This window comes from Anguilla rostrata, chromosome 5, assembly GCF_018555375.3.
Source record: "Anguilla rostrata isolate EN2019 chromosome 5, ASM1855537v3, whole genome shotgun sequence".
Taxonomy (NCBI): domain Eukaryota; kingdom Metazoa; phylum Chordata; class Actinopteri; order Anguilliformes; family Anguillidae; genus Anguilla; species Anguilla rostrata.
The window spans coordinates 30,068,761-30,088,992 of NC_057937.1; the positions used below are offsets into that span (position 1 = coordinate 30,068,761).

A 20,232-nucleotide genomic window follows, 5' to 3' on the forward strand; every position below is an offset into this window, starting at 1 on the left:
GGTTAATTTATATAACCCCCTCATTATTTTTTACAAGACTTGCCCCTATCAGTAAATGTCAGGTTTTGGCCTGGATATGTGAATTAGTTGGTAGGTCAATATCGCTTGCTAAAAAATGCATTACTTGACTATATCACCTAAGCCAAAGGTGTCAGCTCAAGTATAACATCTGACATTACAAGAATAGGTTGTATGAAGTAACAATATCGTAGCGTCATGTCAAAAGAACATACCATTGCATTATAATGGGTAAAAATATCAGTAGAGTACCTGGCGAAAATATGTTCAGAGAACTGGTAGTAAAACAACGCTTTGTTTGTTTTGAAGATACCTCAAGCAATTCAAACAATAATTATGTCTAATTACAATATATGACCACTCAGTCGCAAAAGGGACATCTCTACGCGTAAAACCAATGGTAAGGTTGTATATTTATTCAATATTTAGTCCCAGATATTGACTGTAGAATGACATGGCATAATTTTTAAAAACTTTGTCTTGTTTATTTCGTTATTCAGTGAGCAGCGTTTTCACTGCTGTATTGGCATATCTTAGGGCTATTGTTGGGTTTATCTTGTTGCTATGACGGAATATGATATTTTAGTGGTAAAAGAATATTTTTATGAATGCCCAGATAGACAATATTGTGAATTATGTCATGGGTGGGGGTGTAGTTGCAGATGAGACTGCAGGGAGGGGTTCTTGCTAAATGAACAACCAGAGCGACAATGGTGGCGCTGCGAAACTCCGTATTCGGCGTAGTTGTTGTGTATCATCGTAAAGCATTTCTGTTTTCAACTCATACTTTGGTTGCAGGAGCAATGAATGTCCGAGTTCAACAATCTAGGCATGCTGGCATGCCGATCACTAGGGAGTGCTTTTTGATGCAATTTGCATCACTCGGCTTCAAAGAATTAAATCCATCAGTATACAAGGTAACAGCCCATGGGCCCGTCTATGACCTAACAGAATGAGGTCAATATTCCTACAAGAATTACACAAGCTTAGTGGAGGTGCAGAGCTGAAAGTTTGGAGTTGTTCTGGGCTCAAATTCCAGCTAAGCTTTGTCTTTATCAAGGCTCCCACAGGTCCCATTTCCTGTGATTAGTTTTAAGTTTAGAAAAATGGCATGTGTGGTTTGAGTTGGGTAAGTACATATTTTTTAAAACTGTGTACCACACTGAACCATGTGAAAATGTGTGAACCCCACATTACTGCAGAGCCATATTGATTGATTGATTGATTTCTTTAGCCTGCCTGTTTCAGCTTGCTCTTTCTCAGTGTGATACTGCAGCCATTATCCTAGTGTGAGATTTAATCTCTTTTACATTGTCTTTCATTCATTCAGATCTCCATTCAGCAACACGGAATCCAATGAAACAACGGACATGAGATATGGGAGCCTTGCGGTTAAAATGATACATGACTTGAACTCATAACAGTAGTCTCACTCCATGTCCTCTCTATTATATGAAAGTTTCTGTACTTTTCTTGTCTGAATTTCACAGTGGACGGAACTTCAGATTACTAAAATGGTTGCTACTTTGATGTGGGTCCTTTAATAAAGATAAATTGAATCTTATAATATGACCACCACATATTAAAATAATGCTAAATATATTGGGCCCATGTTTGAATTACAAATGATCAATCAGCACCTTTAGAACTATATATGCACTGTCCTGTCAGTACAATGAGGATTGAGTAAAATATGTTCATGTTTTGAATGCAGTGGTTTTAACACCCATGCTTAATGTTCAGCATTCTGAATACCAAACACAAGTGTATCAAGCTTTTAAACTTCTATCTTATCCAACATATAAAATATATGTATTTAATTAATAATATAACATATTATATTATTGTATAATTATACAATAATACAGCTTGGCTGAATACTGGAATCTGATTGGTACAAGGGTGCATACATTTTCAATAACCGGACATCTTGGCCTTTTAACAGTTATAAAATTTATGCACTACAAAATTCAACATTCTAAAGCAGTTATACAGCAATGTCATTTTTTCAATTTTTAATTATTGTTATATATCTGCTTTTTAATGTCCAATTTCACAACTGATGGCAACGTTGAATCACAGTTATAGTTACTGTAGGAAACTTCATTTAGGGTTGCCAACCATCCTGTAAAACACAAAATCGTCCCTTATTTGGATAGTACAATAGGCATTCCATATTTAACTCATGGCTACGGGAGGTATTTTCTTCTGTTTTTTTTGCTGTTTCAAATATAATTCAATAGCTAGCTAGGTAGCTGGGATAACAAGCATGCCGTGAGACCATTTTGACGTAAACCCCGCTGAGTTTCAATACTGGGTTGGTGACAAGTGACGGCAAAACCTAGCAAAGAGCTAGCTTGTATTCTAACCCGGTTTCAAAGGGTCTTGGAAAGACGCTGAGATGAGTTATGGTTTCATGAACTTTTCTTAAATAATGTAATGACAAAAATCACCAAAATTGGTGCTAATTGCATGGCATAAAAACAGGAAGGAACAATTTTTCTGATAGAATCATTGTTTTCATAGAATTAACGACCAGAGGTTTTTGCTTAACAATGTTGTAAATAGAGCAGTTAACGAGAGTTTTGCATAGCAACGGTTCACATAGAACTATCAACGAGAGTTTTGCTTGACAACAGTAAAACAATATGGTGAAACGGCTACTGAAGAATATTAAAATTTCAGCTGATTAAGTTGATAAAATCAATAAAGATGAAAGTGACTAATATATAGTCATTGTTGGTAACCATTGTATAAGAGGAATAAACCACTCTGGGCTGTCCCATTAATGGAAAATAATGTACTCCAGGGATGGTTAAGCAACCTCTGCTTTGCCTTGGCCGCATCACCACCCCGTCATTCATTATTTTGCAATAACGGGACAGCCTGTCGTGGTTTCTTCCTAACTTATCATATACAAAATATTATCTATTACAATATAATTTGATCTGGCAAACTTTCTTCGAGTAACCATAAGAATGTTGTCAGTTTTCTCTATTCCCCCCATACACACACACTCAGGGTCTGCTTTTGTCCCCCTCCCCTCAACTGGCATAGAAATGTGTCATGGTGCCTCTTTCTCTGAGCATCTAACTACTACGGCGTACAGAACACAAAGCTATTTATGGAGCCAGAGGACCAGTGTGAAAGAACAAAGATCATGTTCCTTTTGATTTTAAGCTTGAATGCAATTTGTAACATTTAATTGAAATCATTGATTAAATCATTGTATATAGATAAAGGTTGTTAAGGTCTGATAGTTGAAGTCTAATTTTTAGAAGCAATTCCAATTTCAAGGGAAAACCCACGCAGTGCGATTTTTTTTGTTTTGTTGACTGGAAAATATTTTTCCTCAAGGTGGAGATTACAACTGGCTTGGTTTGTCTACAAATATCACTTCTGTTGTTAGAAGCAGAAGTAAATGTCCATGTTTTGGGGGTATTCAATAGCTGACCTGCATTAATTCCTAACATATTCATGTTTGGGCTCTTTATAAAACCTTGAATCCTTTGGTAATAATATCATAATGCTTAGCCCTGCTTCCAACAACAACTTTAATTCAGCAATTTGTTAGCTTTCAGAAAAGACAGTCCTTGTCTTACCCCACTCCCACACCTCCACCCTTCCACGCCTCGCCCAGTCAGTGCAACCATGCTTTCTCTCAACCATATCCCCTCCACTCTTGCTGCAACATATATGGCTAAATTTTAATCTAAGTGCACAGTCTGAAGTGCATGGCGCAAGTGCATTTAGGGCATGTCCAAATCCACTTTTTCTAGTTTAGCGGCAGATAATCTGAGCGCAAAGTAAGGCGCATGGTTCAAAGGGGTTGTACTTAGTCTCTTAATTAATCATAGGTGTGTTTTGGGCGTAACATGAATTGAACCAATCAGAGTGTCATCTCCCATTCCCTTTCAAAGCCAGGTGCACTTGCACCTTGGTAGATTGCTATTATAATGGCAGATAATTCTGATAAATAACATAACATAACATAACATAAGACGAGATCAGGCCATTCAGCCAACTCTGCTCGTCTATTCCTCCACTAAACTGTACTTAATGCTTAGTTTACCTAAAAGCTAAATAGTATATAACACTGTATCAAGCCGGGCCTTGAATACCCCCAGTGTTTCTGCTTCCACTACATGTCCAGGCAAGCTATTCCACACATTGACCACTCTCTGTGTGAAAAAATATTTAATGTCTGTGTGAAATTTACCCTTTACCAGTTTCCATTTATGCCCACTTGTCCTGCTAACTGAACTCAACTTGAATAATTTCCTGTAGTTCACTTTGTTAAAAATTTAAAAGTCTCAATCAAATCTCCCCAAAGTCTCCTTTTACTAAGCTTGAAAAGTCCAAGCATCTCAAGCCTTTCCCATAACACTTATCTTGTATACCCGGAATCAATCTGGTTGCCCGTCTTTGGGCCTTTTCCAGCGCCTCTATATCTTTCTTGTAGTACGGTCCCCAGAACTGCACACAAGACTCTAAAGCATTAATTCCTAACATATTCATGTTTGGGCTCTTTATAAAACCTTGAATCCTTTGGTAATAATATCATAATGCTTAGCCCTGCTTCCAACAACATAAGGCAACTTTAATTCAGCAATTTGTTAGCTTTCAGAAAAGACAGTCCTTGTCTTACCCCACTCCCACACCTCCACCCTTCCACGCCTCGCCCAGTCAGTGCAACCATGCTTTCTCTCAACCATATCCCCTCCACTCTTGCTGCAACATATATGGCTAAATTTTAATCTAAGTGCACAGTCTGAAGTGCATGGCGCAAGTGCATTTAGGGCATGTCCAAATCCACTTTTTCTAGTTTAGCGGCAGATAATCTGAGCGCAAAGTAAGGCGCATGGTTCAAAGGGGTTGTACTTAGTCTCTTAATTAATCATAGGTGTGTTTTGGGCGTAACATGAATTGAACCAATCAGAGTGTCATCTCCCATTCCCTTTCAAAGCCAGGTGCACTTGCACCTTGGTAGATTGCTATTATAATGGCAGATAATTCTGATAAATAACATAACATAACATAACATAAGACGAGATCAGGCCATTCAGCCAACTCTGCTCGTCTATTCCTCCACTAAACTGTACTTAATGCTTAGTTTACCTAAAAGCTAAATAGTATATAACACTGTATCAAGCCGGGCCTTGAATACCCCCAGTGTTTCTGCTTCCACTACATGTCCAGGCAAGCTATTCCACACATTGACCACTCTCTGTGTGAAAAAATATTTAATGTCTGTGTGAAATTTACCCTTTACCAGTTTCCATTTATGCCCACTTGTCCTGCTAACTGAACTCAACTTGAATAATTTCCTGTAGTTCACTTTGTTAAAAATTTAAAAGTCTCAATCAAATCTCCCCAAAGTCTCCTTTTACTAAGCTTGAAAAGTCCAAGCATCTCAAGCCTTTCCCATAACACTTATCTTGTATACCCGGAATCAATCTGGTTGCCCGTCTTTGGGCCTTTTCCAGCGCCTCTATATCTTTCTTGTAGTACGGTCCCCAGAACTGCACACAAGACTCTAAAGCCGCGTTTCCACCAAAATTACCCGGAACTTTCAGTCCCAGGAACTACTTTACCAGGAACTAAAAGGTTCCTTCAGCCAATGGTTGTCTGCGTTTCCACCGGGGTCTAAAGTACCGCGAAGATTAGGCAAATTAGCCCACTGACGTTGTCGTCGGTCCATCTGTCATATGATTTCTTCTGTAACCCCATACTACCACCGAAGTAGCCTACATTATTTTCTAATAACCGGGACAGCCCGGAGGGGTTTATTCCACTTATATACAACGGGTTACCAACAATGACTATATATGGTTACTTTTGTATTTATTGATTTTCATATATCCTCTCAAACACATTCATTAACAGCAGAAAACATGCACACGTTGTAAACAATTTGCTGTTTTATTACTTTCTCGTCGTCAATTCCATATAGGCTAATCGCAAAATGACAAGAATAGAACGAAAACTCGGACTTGCGTGAAAATGTAAATTAGTAGTGGTACAGCCACCGTTTGCTTTCCTTCGAAGTTACTGCTAGCCGAGCAGCGAAGTGTGCCCTCCAGATGCGAACCATGCACCATAAATGAGTCCATAGTCTTCCTGGTCTTTTCGTGGAATTGAAAAATGGCAGTAAAATTGAGTTAAATTACGGCAGTCTGAAAAAGCTAAAGGGAAGATTACTAGAATTAACCTGTTATTTTACCCGGATAAAAAGTGCGGAAGGTGATTTCCAGTTTGCTTGTACTGTATCACCAATGTTAATTATGCAGAACTACCGCATACCTCACATAACTGTATCAAACGTTTTGAGTCAATTACAACGGGCTAACAAAGAAAATCCGGAAGAAAATATTCAGCAACCGAATTAATCCGTTTGAATGTTTTGGTAGCCTACGTAATATGCTGTCCCAGCACGAATGCTTAGCATTTTATAAAACGAATACTAAAGCAAGAAAAGAACAGAAGAGCACACGTTATAATTCCAAGACGTTGACAGGCTATAACCAAAAGTAGGCTACTGCGCCACATAACATACAAGTTTGATTTGAAGTTATTATGAAAATAAATTGGTTTGCCGCTGCATATTTTCAAACATGGCGGGTAATGGCGGAAAATAAATACAACACAAATGCTACGAGTACTCGACCAATCAGAAATGTTCAGCGCTGCAAGCTCCACCCAAAAGGTTCCTGCACTTTCGGAAAGTACTACCCCACGAGCAGGAACGTTTTGGGGGGTAAAACAAAGCCCCCAGAACTAAATTTAGACCCTAGTTCCTGCGGTGGAAACGCACTGAGTTCCTCAAAAGGTTCCTAGTTCCGGGGTATAGTTCCTGCGGTGGAAACGCGGCTTAAGTGTGGTCTGACAAGGGTATTGTATAGGGTGATTATGATCTCCTTAGATTTATACATGTATCCCAGCATCCTGTTGGCTTTTTTTTTTTTACTGCTACAGCACATTGACCAGACCCTGATAGGCTTTGATCAACTATTACTCCCAAGTTTTTTTCTACATGTGCACATTCTAATTTTGTGCCACCCAAAAGCCATGTTTTTATTCCCCACATGTAGGACTTAACATTTAGTTATATTGAATTTAATTTGCCAGGTGTCTGCCCACTTTTGGATTCTGTTTAAATCTTCTTGGATTACTTTAATAGATTCCAAACTATTGGCTAAACCTCCCAGTTTTGTATCATCTGCAAATTGAACTAGTGTACTTTCAATGTCCGTGTCAAGGTCATTTATGTAAGTGAGGAAGAGCAGTGGACCCAGCACTGATCCCTGTGGAACTCCACTTCCCACAATACCCTGCTCAGATAATATCCCTCCTACTACTACCCCTTGTGTTCTATCCCGTAACCAGTTCTGAACCCAGTCTGAAATGCCTCCTGTAATTCCTACTGTCCTCATTTTGATAATGAGTTTGTCATGAGGAACCTTATCAAATGCCTTTTGGAAATCTAAGTATATAATATCATAAGCCTTGCTCCCATCCAGACACTTGGTAGCTTGCTCAAGGAATGTCAGAAGGTTTGTCAGGCATGACCTTCCCTTGCAGAAACCATGTTGGCTATCCCTTAGGATGTTATTATTTTCAAGAAATAATTCTAGTTTGAAATGTTATGACTAACCATTACAACATGTATTTTAAAAAAATATTGCGCGTTGTGCACCTGCGTATGGAGGCGCATATTACTATCTTAATAATGCGCCCTTAAAATAACAGTAAAATACTGCGCCATTGACTGGTTTTTTTTTGTCAATCGCGCAATCGCTTTCCGCTGCCTCAAGATAGCAATGCGCCAACAATGTGCCTGATCACACCTCATTTTAAGATCAACACGCCCATGGACGCTCAGATGGGCACAAGTACATTTGCTATTTAAACAACGAGGGCGCTGGATGGGAAAATGACAACTGAGTCGGCCTGAAACTAGCAAAGACACTTGCGTTGCACTTGGCACCGCTTTGCACCGGGTGTAAGATAGAGCCCCTAATGTGACATTTCTTGACAATTTGTGAGTACTTAACATCAGCCAGTTAACATCTGTTGTGGTGAACATTCAGGGGTTGATATCTGCTGTTGCCATTTGGGGAATCTGAACCTTGCTCCCGGGGCTGTTGTTTTTTGGTGTGCGGAGGAATATTTTGGAATATTTGGCTGTTTTTTTGGTTTTTAATTTTGATCTTGGTTTTCTTGGGACTATTTGGGGCAAACATACTGTGGTTTGGTATTTCCCTTCATTAATTTCTTTTGAGACTGTAACCTGTCCAAGTCTGTAACATCTGTTCTTTAAGGTAGTTGACCTTTGTCCTTAGACTAGACGTTGAATCATTTGTTGTGACGTCATAAATTTCTTAATCTGATTGTGATAAGGGTTGATCCAAACGATCTGCTCTGCCAATTGACAAATTTGATGATTTAATAAATAATGAATGTCTTACATTATTAATTAAATACATATAATATATTTTATATGTTAAGTCAAAACTTTAAAAGGTTGATACACTTGTGTTTGATATGCAGAGTGCTGAACGTTAAAATAGGGTGTTAGCTGTTAAAACCACTGGATTCAGAACATCAACATATTTTACTCAATTATCACTGTCTTGACAGTACCTACTAAAGCAGAAGAACGAAAACCACAGAGTGAACAGTGTTCCCAGTGGGTATTTTCAGTTTTCATCCCATCACTACCAACTTCCCTAAACAACCAGGGTTTCTTTGAATAAATATTTTCAATAATTTAATCTCTCTCTCTATGCTGTTCCCGCATAATCGGTTAGTTGCAGGGGTTTACAAACAATTCAAACATGTCCCTCTTCTGCAGAGGCAAAATTTAACCTGGCCATGCTGTATTTCTGTCTCTCTTTTCCACAGTACTGTTAAGCACCGGCCCAGAAGACGGTCCTTCCGTGAATATGCATCATCCCTGACGCAAGTATTGACACTGTCATGAAAATGCGCTGCCTGACAGCAAGCATACTTGCTGCTCATGTGAGAAACTGCTCCCTGGCCAAGCAAAGACTGATGCTGTCTTCAAGACTAGCGATTCCCTTTGACAGTGTGGGGATTGACGCTGCAGTAAGACACTGTGTTGGACAGAGACATAGGAAGGTGTGCAAGTCACAACTCAGCTGATCGCCTTAAATAATAGTAAATATATATTTATATATAAATGCATATATATATATATATAAATATATATGAGATGACAGAACTAGAGACCTATTGAAGGTAACCTTTTTTTTCCTTTTTTAATTGTGAAGCAGTGTCTCGCCAGAAACAGATGTGAATATTTTAATATAATGGGGGAAATTGTCAGGTTGTGGCTTTTGTGTTTGTTTTTACTTTTACCGGCTTTATTGTTGCAACCAATAACCAAACAAAGAACAACTGTTAGTCTTGCCAGTGATGTCATTTGATCTATTTTTATCTTTTTTTAACCAAATACCACTGGCAAGTGCAGTACAAGTGGAGCTGCTGAAACAAAGAACTTTATGTCAGTTCATTCATATCCCTTTTTAATCAGCAGTCGTGTTTCTGCAATATTTTTTGGGTATTCATATCCATTACTGCATTTAATTCATAATTATGTGGTTATAATGTCTGGTGTAGAAAGACACCAATGTGTGTGTGTGTGTGTGTGTGTGTGTGTGTGGTTGTGTCTGCGTGTTTGTCTGTGTGCATGTCCTGAGGTATATTTAAATAGAAATTTGCAACAATGGAATTAGCAAAAAAAGAAAACAAAACATAGGAACAGCATGAACAGGCCAAGTGAGCATACGCATACCTTCTATTTTACTAAAAGACACACACATGCACACACATACACGCACGCACGCACACACACACACACACACACACACACACACATACATCAAATACATGCAGTACAGCCCAGAAATCAGAAAGCTGATTGTTTTATTTGGCATGTGGTTGTCTTTTGCATAAACCTCAAAAACATTAAGAATGCCCAGGAGTGAAACAGTCACTGAGGGATTTTTCAAAAATACAACGTAATTGTGTAAATGGCAGATGTTTAAGAGACTCTGATACAGACAGAACCAGTTGCAATAGCTTTGTGTACATGTAAGCTAAAAAAAAAACTTAAAATGTGCTTTTTAGCCTTCAGTCTTACTTGACCAAAGTTGTATTGTCTGACAGTATTTTGCAGGTGTAGTGAAAATGAATAACAAAAAATAAATATGGGTAGAATATGCATAAAAACTGAAATCTTTTTAAGTGTGTCCTACAATATTTAACATCGTAATTGCTTACAAAAAAGTAATGACATTTCACACAATACTACACTATGACTGTTAGCTTTTATCAGAAAAGGAAAGACACCTGCATTTAAACTCAACTGAATGTGCAGTAGTTATAATTATTGAAGAGGCTGTATTTTCAAACAGCAGATGTCTTCTGCACATATGTTTTCTTGTTTTAGCAGTGCACTGTGGACTTAGTATTTGACCCTACACCCTCAGACTGCTTGTGTAACATAACATTAAAGCTCCACAACTGTCATTTGTGTGGAAATATGAAGACATTCACTGAAACAGCTTGAAGAAAAGGTGTTTGTTTCCCTAAAATATCATGTGCAACTGCAAGGTCAACCATCCAGGTCAATAGCCAAGCATTTTACAAGTAAAATATGTCTCCACATATGTGCATGTCACAATATCTGTAAACAAAGCCATTGCATACTGGAAGTCATATATTGTGTGTCATATTTAGAGTTTAGGAATTTATTACCTTTGCAATGTGATGTACAAGTCCCCCTAAGTGTACAAATTAATAAGGTGATTTTATGTCTATACCTGGCCACTTTGTGATTAGTAACTGGAAATGTCTTATTTTTTTATATTTTAGGTTGTAAAAAAGCAAAAATAACTATTTTTGGATAGTGCTATTCAATGACAAAAAAGTAAAAGTATCTTTGCCCATCTGTTAGTGCATCTGGTGCACCCAAGATAGTTTCTTAATTAGTCCTAAATGAATATCCTGTTCACCACCATGAAATTGCAATTTAAACGCTGCTTTATTTTTGTATTATTTTGTAAGATGTCATTTCCCAAAAGCAAAACCATTATTTCATGAAACATGTATTTATAAATACTGTGGGGGAAAACTAACAATTGGTAATGGTATATAAAGAAGGTATGGTTTAATTACTGCTAAAGGAAGTATGGTTTTATTACTGATAAAACAAGGCCATCACAAACAACAATATTTTCAAATTTAGGAAATAAAAAAAGCAGCTTGAAATTTCCTTTGACCCAGATAAAACAAGCTACAATATGCCAGATTCCATCCATTTAGCTGTAGGATGTTTTATGGTGTCTGCACACTGAAACCACATCCCCTAAAGCAACATGGTGAAAAAGATACTTCTCAGTCATCAAGATCATTTTGTGTCCTCTATGATATCATACCTCTGTGAATTTTGCAATAAAAACAAATGTTAATGGCCTAGTATTCTCAATGTTTAAACTCATGGTGTGTCATTGACCTTTGTATGGTATAGTTGTTCTCATAAATTCTGGCGAATAATTTATGGGAAGGTGATGTATACTCCAAAATGTTCTATTATCTAAAAACCACAAAAATGCTAGGAATCCTAAAGTATATAGTTTTGTATGGAAAGACCATGTACAATATTGCTAATATTGCTATCTAATTCTTCCTGGTGATCCTGAATTCATATGAATTTGGCCATTCTTGCTTTTTGCATGATGCTGTTTCCCACATGCTCGTCCTTATTTAAAATGTATTCTTGTTATTTATTTGGGTGCTACCTTGGTATTTTTGGGACCCTCTCATTTCCTTTGTTTTACTTTTTTTTCTAAAACAATCATCCAAATTCTGGATTTTCTACATTCATATAATTTTGTAGGCAGCAATATGAGGTGATGGAATACTGAATTACGTGCAATGTTCAATTAAAAACATAAATATATTAAATAAAAACAAAGAAACACAAATTACTCTTGTTTGGTGTGGACTGTGTCTATGCATTTGGATCTATGCATGCAGAAGAACCTGGACGGCTGTGTGAATTGGCCTTTTCCTAAGGAAAAGCCCATTGGTGGCAACAAAAGGTCAAGGCATATGATGTCACTCCATTATTTTCACATTTTGCAGAGACTTTGGGTTATTGTTTTTGATATGTGATACCCAAGTCATTCAGGATAGATGCTGTTTAAATATTTAGAATGAGTACTGTGTCAAGTAATTACTAAACTTTTGGAAATGTGCCAGCACCATCAGCCAAACCACATCAATGGCCCTACGATTAGCTCTCTGTTCCATTAAAAATTACTGCATTGGTACTGGGTTGAAGGCAGAACTGTTATTTGCATATTTATTTCCTACACTCAGTGGATTTACCACCCTTATTATTCATGTGCAGAAAAGAGATGTTGGCCCAAAAGGAAAAAAAATTGTTAATTGAGTGGAATGGTGAGTGTACGCAGAATGAGGGGATGTTATTAATCGAATGATTGTTTCTATTTCTTTTGTCTGTTGACCCCCTCATAACGTTTTGAAAAGGATAAGAGCAAAGAAAATAAGGGCTCCCCTTGTCATATCAATGTCATACCCTGAAGTAGTTACGAACCAAGAGTAAAAATAAACATGCATACATGTATAAAGTGTGTTTAAGAGAATATTTTTCACTGCAATCCTGGTGAACTTTAAAGAAAGCCAAGGAGGGAAAAACTGAATAAACATGCTTCTGATTCGAGAAACGTACCATGAAAATGTATTGCGCTTATCTGAGGTCTACTAAAAACCATAGAGTATATTTAGTTTCATTAGAATCGACTTTACGATTTGTCTGCTCCCCTCTCCTAATAATAGGTTTCATTGCTTGTGGCAGTAACACTAGACTTGTCAGTGAACAATATCCCACAACATTGCTGACATTCTGCTGTGTTTTAACTGCCAGCGTGTATGGTGTCCTGCTACATGCTATCCCAGCAGCCCAGGGGAAATGTGATGCCCTGTTGACTGTGCTTTAACCTGCCAGCTTCACACTGTCCATATGGAAAATCTGAAACTCTACACCTCATCTCCCTTCTTGACACCCGGTTGGGTATTGGGGGGAGGGGGTTTGTGGGTTGGGGGGTTATGCAAAGGGGCTAATTTGTGAAAATCACACACTTATCTCATACTGCATCTTGAGAAAACACTCAATTGTTAAAAATGAACAACAATACACTTTCAAGCAATGTATCATAAGAGACAATTTTGTTAAAAGTACTCAGTGAGTGTGAACACTTTGTGAACACAATGAGAATGTTAAAACTGGAGATGCTGGTTGAATGTTTTTGCTCTTGGTCTTGAACCAGATTTGTTATGCAGACAATTCTCTTCGGCAGAACATCGAAGTTGTCTTTGCCAGTGATTGATGATTGAGTACAGAATTTATTTATAGAGCTGCCTTTTAGCAGATGAACCATGCATGTCACTATGGCTTTAATACAGACATGTACTGCAAATGTCCTTGGGGCATTATGACAGAATTATTATTTATTTATTTGTATTATTATAGTTGTCATTTAACAGAAGGCTTAATCCAGGCCTATATCTTTAGCCAAGAAAATAATGCTGTGTTAACGTGACAACTGTGAATATAAATGACCTTTAGATATATTAATATTATCGGGTGCTGATATCCAGAGCAATGTATAACACCTCTATGGTGTTATATCTAAATAGACATCACAGACAATAAACAGATTTATTTTGAGGGATATAATTCCCCTGAGGTCTGTGGATGAAATAGTCTTTCCCATCAGTTTGTATTTTTTATTTGTCTGTATAATACAATGCCTTTCATTTGGTTTTTCAAAATTTGTTTTCAATTCTGCCAGTACTAATTTGACATGAAGGCGGGCTTATAGGAGGGAAGTGTGTCTTTGGTCACTCTATTGAGGACTCCTGGGAGTGGTGGATTAACATCAGATAAAATATGTCACCTCTGCACATCAAACGGCTCTTTACTGATTTAGCCTGCTTAGTCAGCTATTTTGTTAGTTGAAATATCTTCTATCAAGTAAATTTAGGAACATTAAACAAAGGATAATGTAGCTGGTACAGACTGAGCTCACAACCTAGTAATGCAAGTTACTATGATTTTTATCTGTGTGTATGTTTTTTTTTTAAACATACATTTAAATTTAATTTTTTTACAGCTAGGTAACAAGCTCAATAAGTTTTTTTATTGAGTTAATTATTTATAAACAAAACTGATTGAAACAAGAATATATAGACAGCAGACCTGGGTCAAATACAAATACAAATTTGTATTTGAAAATGTAGTTAAATACATATTTGAAGTATTTTCAAACACATTCACACATGAAATACTTTGATACACATGAAATTTGATTTATTAAAATTATTTTAATGGAAAACCAAATACTTTCCCAAATAATATTTTAAAAATACATTCTTTTAAATAAATACTTTCCTGGGAAACCAAATACTTTTTCAAAATACATTACAAAATATATTATATAATATAATATATATATAATATATAATATAAAATGAAATATTTCTGTGATAGACAACAGAAATGACTGAGCCAGCAACAATGTAGGCTTCATACTGAAGGGGGTATCCCAGAGTTATTTGTACAATCGTTGTGAGTGGCTCTCAATGTGATGTCAGCAAGTTATAATACTGAGGGCACTCCAGGGGAACTACTAGGGGCTAGGGGTTGAATTTGGATTATGGGCAAGGGTAGCAGCGACATGCAGAGGGGGTGGCTACAGTGCCCCTTTGTCCTCCTTGGCTGAAATGCCCCTCTAGACCAAATAAAAATTATTATTACTATTATTATTTTTATTATTATTGTTGTGTTGTTGCTTCCGCTATTGTTATAATTATGATTACAGTAATTAAACCTAATTAAATCACCATAGTCATTATAAAACTAAAATGTCAGATGATAGGGCAATGGGGGCAGCAGCTGCTCTTGTCACGTGAGTGAAGTGACACTAACGTTAGCTGTCAACAGAACATTCAATCACCTCATTGACACCTTCAACTGGAATTTTTCATCCAGGTACATGGTGCGCACAAGTCTGTGTGTGTATGTGTGTGCGTGCATGTCTGAGAGAGTGAGCTTTCATACACTGTCATGATGTAGTGTGCCGACGTTGTTGGGGGGGGGGAGGACTTTTTCTTGGCTTGAGCCCCTGCACCTCAAAGTGTCTGTGCACGCCCCTGAGGGGTAACCTACGCTGGCAATTTTTAACAACCCATGCGCTGCCTCTAACAGACAGTAGCATAAATGCCCGTAATTGTCTTTGGATTGGGGGGTCGGGGGGGATGGGGTGGCAAACTGAGACTTCTTGCCAGTTTATTTGTACCCATGCAATCTTTCGAAAGTTAGTGGCCTTTTAATGCATTTCCTCTTTTTTCTGTTGTCAGTGTTCGATTTTTTACATTTTGTAAGGTTAGACCCTGATAAAATAAAATTCAGCCACACATATTCACTACCAATTAACAATGGATATCAGTACAATTGGACTGAGGCCATCAGCAGCCACTTGACACGTTATCATCAAAATACTGTCCTCTAATTCAACAAAATCAACTTTCAGAGCTGAAAGGTTCTCGCATATCCAGGGCTTTTCAAGTCTTTCAACAGCTTGGTGAAATTGCACATGTTGCACTACTGGCCTTTTCACTGTTGTGAAAGCATTTTCAAATAATTCCATTAAATCAAACACTTTGTAGTTGAAAATTCAGTATTTTAAAGGTTTTTTAAAGACATATTTGAAAGTAATTGCAAATACACGCATACATGTTCCTTAAATGTATTTTCAAATACATTTTGTAATTTAAATAATCAGTATTTGCAAATGCTGAATTTCAAATAATTTCTAAATAAGTATTTAAAAGTAATTAAAATACTGTATTTGACCCAGGTCTGATAGATAGTGATGTTCCATGGCCCATGGGAGCCCATTTAAAAATTCTATCATGAGGCCCTCTCCTCTGTTTTACCCACTGCCCCACCAGCCACTTGCCTATATAGGCCTACAGAAACACCACCAATAGCTATTTAATTTTAGGATATTTACCTTTGGTAAAGCATACATAATATTATGGAGCCTACCCCAGCCCCCATAGCATGAATACTAGCAATTAGCTGTCCCTGCTGACTGTTAACAGCATCGGCATTCCTCCCGGTTGTCACAGTCCCAGTTGACTCCCAATTCACTCATTTTCAGGGCCTTTCTGAAATTAATTAGTTTTTAACCACAAACTACGGGGGAAAATAAATTGATAAAATAGAGCACTAATGTCAAAAGGTCTTCGTTTTCAGAATTTTCAACTTTTTATTGACTTATTAAAAGAAAAAGAAGATCCAGCAAAAAGTTTTTTTATTTTAAGTTATGAATCCTTGCATGAAAAAATAAATGACAGTGCGGCTTGTATTTCGATGCAGTAGCAAAAATAGTTCCTCTGAAAATGGTTTGAAAATAGTTCCTCTACAGCAAAACTAAACCTTATCAGCTCACAAAAACAGATATCTTTGATTTACAAATAAACATTATATTGATGTATTATCCTCTGTGGTTAGTTTGTGTTTTAAAACTATTAATTTCAGCAAAATCCAAAAAATGAATGGGAGTTTGGAACCTGACAACTGGGAGCAAGGGTGATGCTGTTAACGGTCCACAGGGACAGCTGGTTTTGCAAGTTAACCTACTCATGCTTGCAAATACTATAGGTTAGGCTCTACAATATTACAAAATTATGTATATTATAAAAGTTTTGTGTTTTTATTCTTTTAACCATTCTACCATTCGTAACTGGAATTTTGAAAAGCTGTGTTTCAAAAAACAAATATTAAATGTCTATCGCGTGCAGGTTATGCGTTTCCATAGCTTTTGGAAAGACAATTATTCATTTAAAAACAAGCTTTAAGAAATTTAAAATGCTTCTAAGGTGTGAATGGAATTTAGGAACTTAAATAAGAACAGCCAAATTAGGTTTGCATGAAAGGACATGCATGGTTTCTCCAGTGTCAACAACCATACCCCAGGTCAAATATTACTCCACTACAAGTGAAAGATGTTCAGTCAAATTTTTTACTTGGGTTAAAGTACTGGAGTACTTGCTTTTAAAAATACTTAAGTATTCAAAAGTACATTTTATTTTTAATGTCAACGCACTGTTGTATTGTTTCTACGATGCATTTACAGAAGCTCATTTACAGATGCGTTTTTACTGTTATTAGATAGCAGCACATGATAGACGGGTTAAATTGGGATTTGGGAGGTGGGTGGACCCTGAGATCCGGTGGGAGGTGGGTGAAAAAAGGTACAAACCAATGAATGTCTCAGCTGAAAATAGTTGTATGTTTAATGTATTGTGCACATAATTGTAATTAAGGAAAACAATGTTTTAAAAAGAGTGTATACTATTGATGCAAGATTTTACATAATATATTTCAAGTTTATTGAGTGTCATTAATGCTGAGAATTTTTTTTTACCCACCAAAATAATCGGTCATCCTCCTCTTGTCCTCACGTTTTCCTCCTTTATCCATCTTTCTTAAACTGGTGAGGCGCAAAACTTTCCTTTAAACTAATCATTGATCTTAAACTGTTTTAATTAATTTTCAGTGATTAACAAGCATACAAACATCTGACTAATCAAATGGAATGGAACACAGATTCTTTGCATTGTGTTAAGGAGATTAAATGATAAGTGAGATTTAGAAATATCCGTTTTAATCGCTAAGCAGTGGCGGAATCTTCCCCTGATTTTCCTTGAGTGTCAATACAATTAATCCACAAAATAGGCTACTCAATACTATCATATATAGCCAGCTCTCCCCAAATAGGCAGTTTTAGCGAGTAGCCTAGGTCGTATAGCCTACATTTATTTTCATTTGCAGTACGAAATTGTGCACATTTTTAATCAACATTATTTGCGGATACACTTCTGTCTCCGCACTCGTATTCATGGCAAATATCCCGCTATGCGTAGGCTAGATTGTAAACACAATTGAAGTGCAGGTTTTGTTTTTGCTGGTTATTCTGAGAGCTAACATAGTAGAGAACAGACTGGTGTGTCTTATTTGTTAAGTGTACTTGGTGATTAAAACGGATTTTTAACGGATAAATTGAATTTATGATTTAATCCCCCTAACACGGTATGAAGACGCTGTGTGTTAGGCTACTTGTCATTTGATTAATCCGATCGTTGGCATGCTTTATAAAGGAAAATTACTAATGAAAACAGGTTGAGATCAATGATTAGTTTAAAGTAAAGTTTTGCGCCCCATCAATTTTCAGCTCACCAGTCGCCGCTGAATGAAACGTTATGTGTGTGGGAAATATTCAATCCTAGCTTAGCTGCTGACCAGCAACCTGCTGGTTGCTGGTCAGCAGTTAATAATAGTCGCCGTTAATAATAGTCGGCGTTCGTGGGGGCTGTTTATTCCCCTCTCTTTAAAATGTTGCATAGATGAAATTGCATGTTAATGAAACTACTTACCGCGTCTGCTTCCAATCAATCAAGACAATCAACTATATTTTTCTTTCTGTGCTGTCTATATAAACGATTGCTCCTCCTGAGTTTTTTTTTCTTCGTATTTTTGATTGGGTGAGCGAGTAACTGGCTAGAGGGAACACATGGACTGGAGCCTACATGGACTGGATTGTCATAGTTATTTGTAAAACTGCTGGTCAAAATTATTTATTTATTTACCAAAGGTTGGTGGATGCCGTCCACCCCCGTCCACCCCCAATTTAACCCCTGATGATAGATAGCATTGCCTGAAATGTGAAACAGTTGGATGACCTTTCGCTCAAATTCCATAAAATTTCATCTGACCAATCCTAGCATAAAAACTGCAACCACTACAAGCTCAGACAACTTCATAATTAGCAAACGGGCTACCGTTAGCTAACGTTTACATACCTCAACATGCTTTTTCAGGCTGGACGGCGAGTTTTTGAATGCAGCGATGTAGTTTGTGAGTGGTAAGCAGAGCAAACATTTAAAACAATATTAATCTTTTTGAATTTCACAAATCTCAAACATGGACTTGAGATATGGCCATGGGTGCTCTGGTGGCGAAGAATCATCCTTATCTTCTGCCGTCGCCATAATTACCGCCGCCAAGTTCAAATTGAACTGTTCAACCATTGGTGCAACAAGCAAGCACTTTGAACTTGACCGACAGCGGAGGAGTAGGCTACTGTGATTGGTTTTTCTCCTGTGAGGAACACAGCGTGTGGCCAATCGCATTTTAGAAAATAAAAAAATATTCAACTGTTGACTTCAAACTATGCTTCAAAGTAACAAGTAACGACAACCTTCATAGAAATGTAGTGGAGTCAAAAGTACAATATTTATCTTTCAAATGTAGTGGAGTAAAAGTCATAAGTTTCCAAAAAAATAAATACTCAAGTAAAGTACAGATACTTGAAAAATGTACTTAAGTACTGTACTCAAGTAAATGTACTTCGTTACTGTCCACCCCTGCCTGTTAGGAATGGGTGTGGCTGAAGTAGCCAAACCTATTCATCAGAAGGGGTGTCCACATACTTTTGGTCAAATAGTGAAAATCTTAACCCAACCCCAGTCTATTTAAGGTAGACTGATCACTCGCCTGACGGACTAGTGAGCTTCAAATGGGACTCGTCCAAAACATAAACTAGTCTACTCGCCTCTGGCAAGCTGCAAGCTTAGTTCCCCATCCTCACTATTAACATTTTTCAAAACATCATTTAGGTCGGGGTCTGTTTCATTTGAAACTGTTGAAACCTGCATTGGTACACCTCTGTATACATACTGCTTTTATAGTTGACTTAAAAATGTTTTAATTGGATTATTTTTTGTTTTCTAAGGCTGTACCAATATCAGTACTGGGGTTCCCTTATGTACACTGGTTTTCATTCCACCCACAATTGAAATCCCAGAATTTTAGTGCTTTAAGTCGGTGCATATTCGGGCTAGAGTGGGTTTATTGGCATTCATTCTGTGTTTTTACAATGAAATATGTTAGAACTCACAGTTCTATCTCTATAAAAAAGTTTACAATGCCAACATTTCCTTATTTTGTAGCATGTGAGGAGTCAAAACAGGCTTGGGGGTCCTCATCTTCTATGCATTTTGCAAATCCACAGATGACACAAATCACTGAAAAGT

The 20,232-nt window shown here is 37.2% G+C and overlaps 1 protein-coding gene across 1 annotated transcript in view; it reads left to right on the forward strand.

Annotated features, from left to right (window-relative positions):
• The window catches only part of kcna4 (potassium voltage-gated channel, shaker-related subfamily, member 4), a 67,504-nt gene extending 55,475 nt beyond the window's left edge, over positions 1–12,029 (forward strand). Inside the window, exon 3 of the mRNA XM_064335772.1 lies at positions 8,923–12,029. The gene's annotated coding sequence lies outside the window, so the exon portion shown is untranslated. The remainder of the gene's footprint in view (positions 1–8,922) is intronic.
• Positions 12,030–20,232: the final 8,203 nt, after the last annotated feature.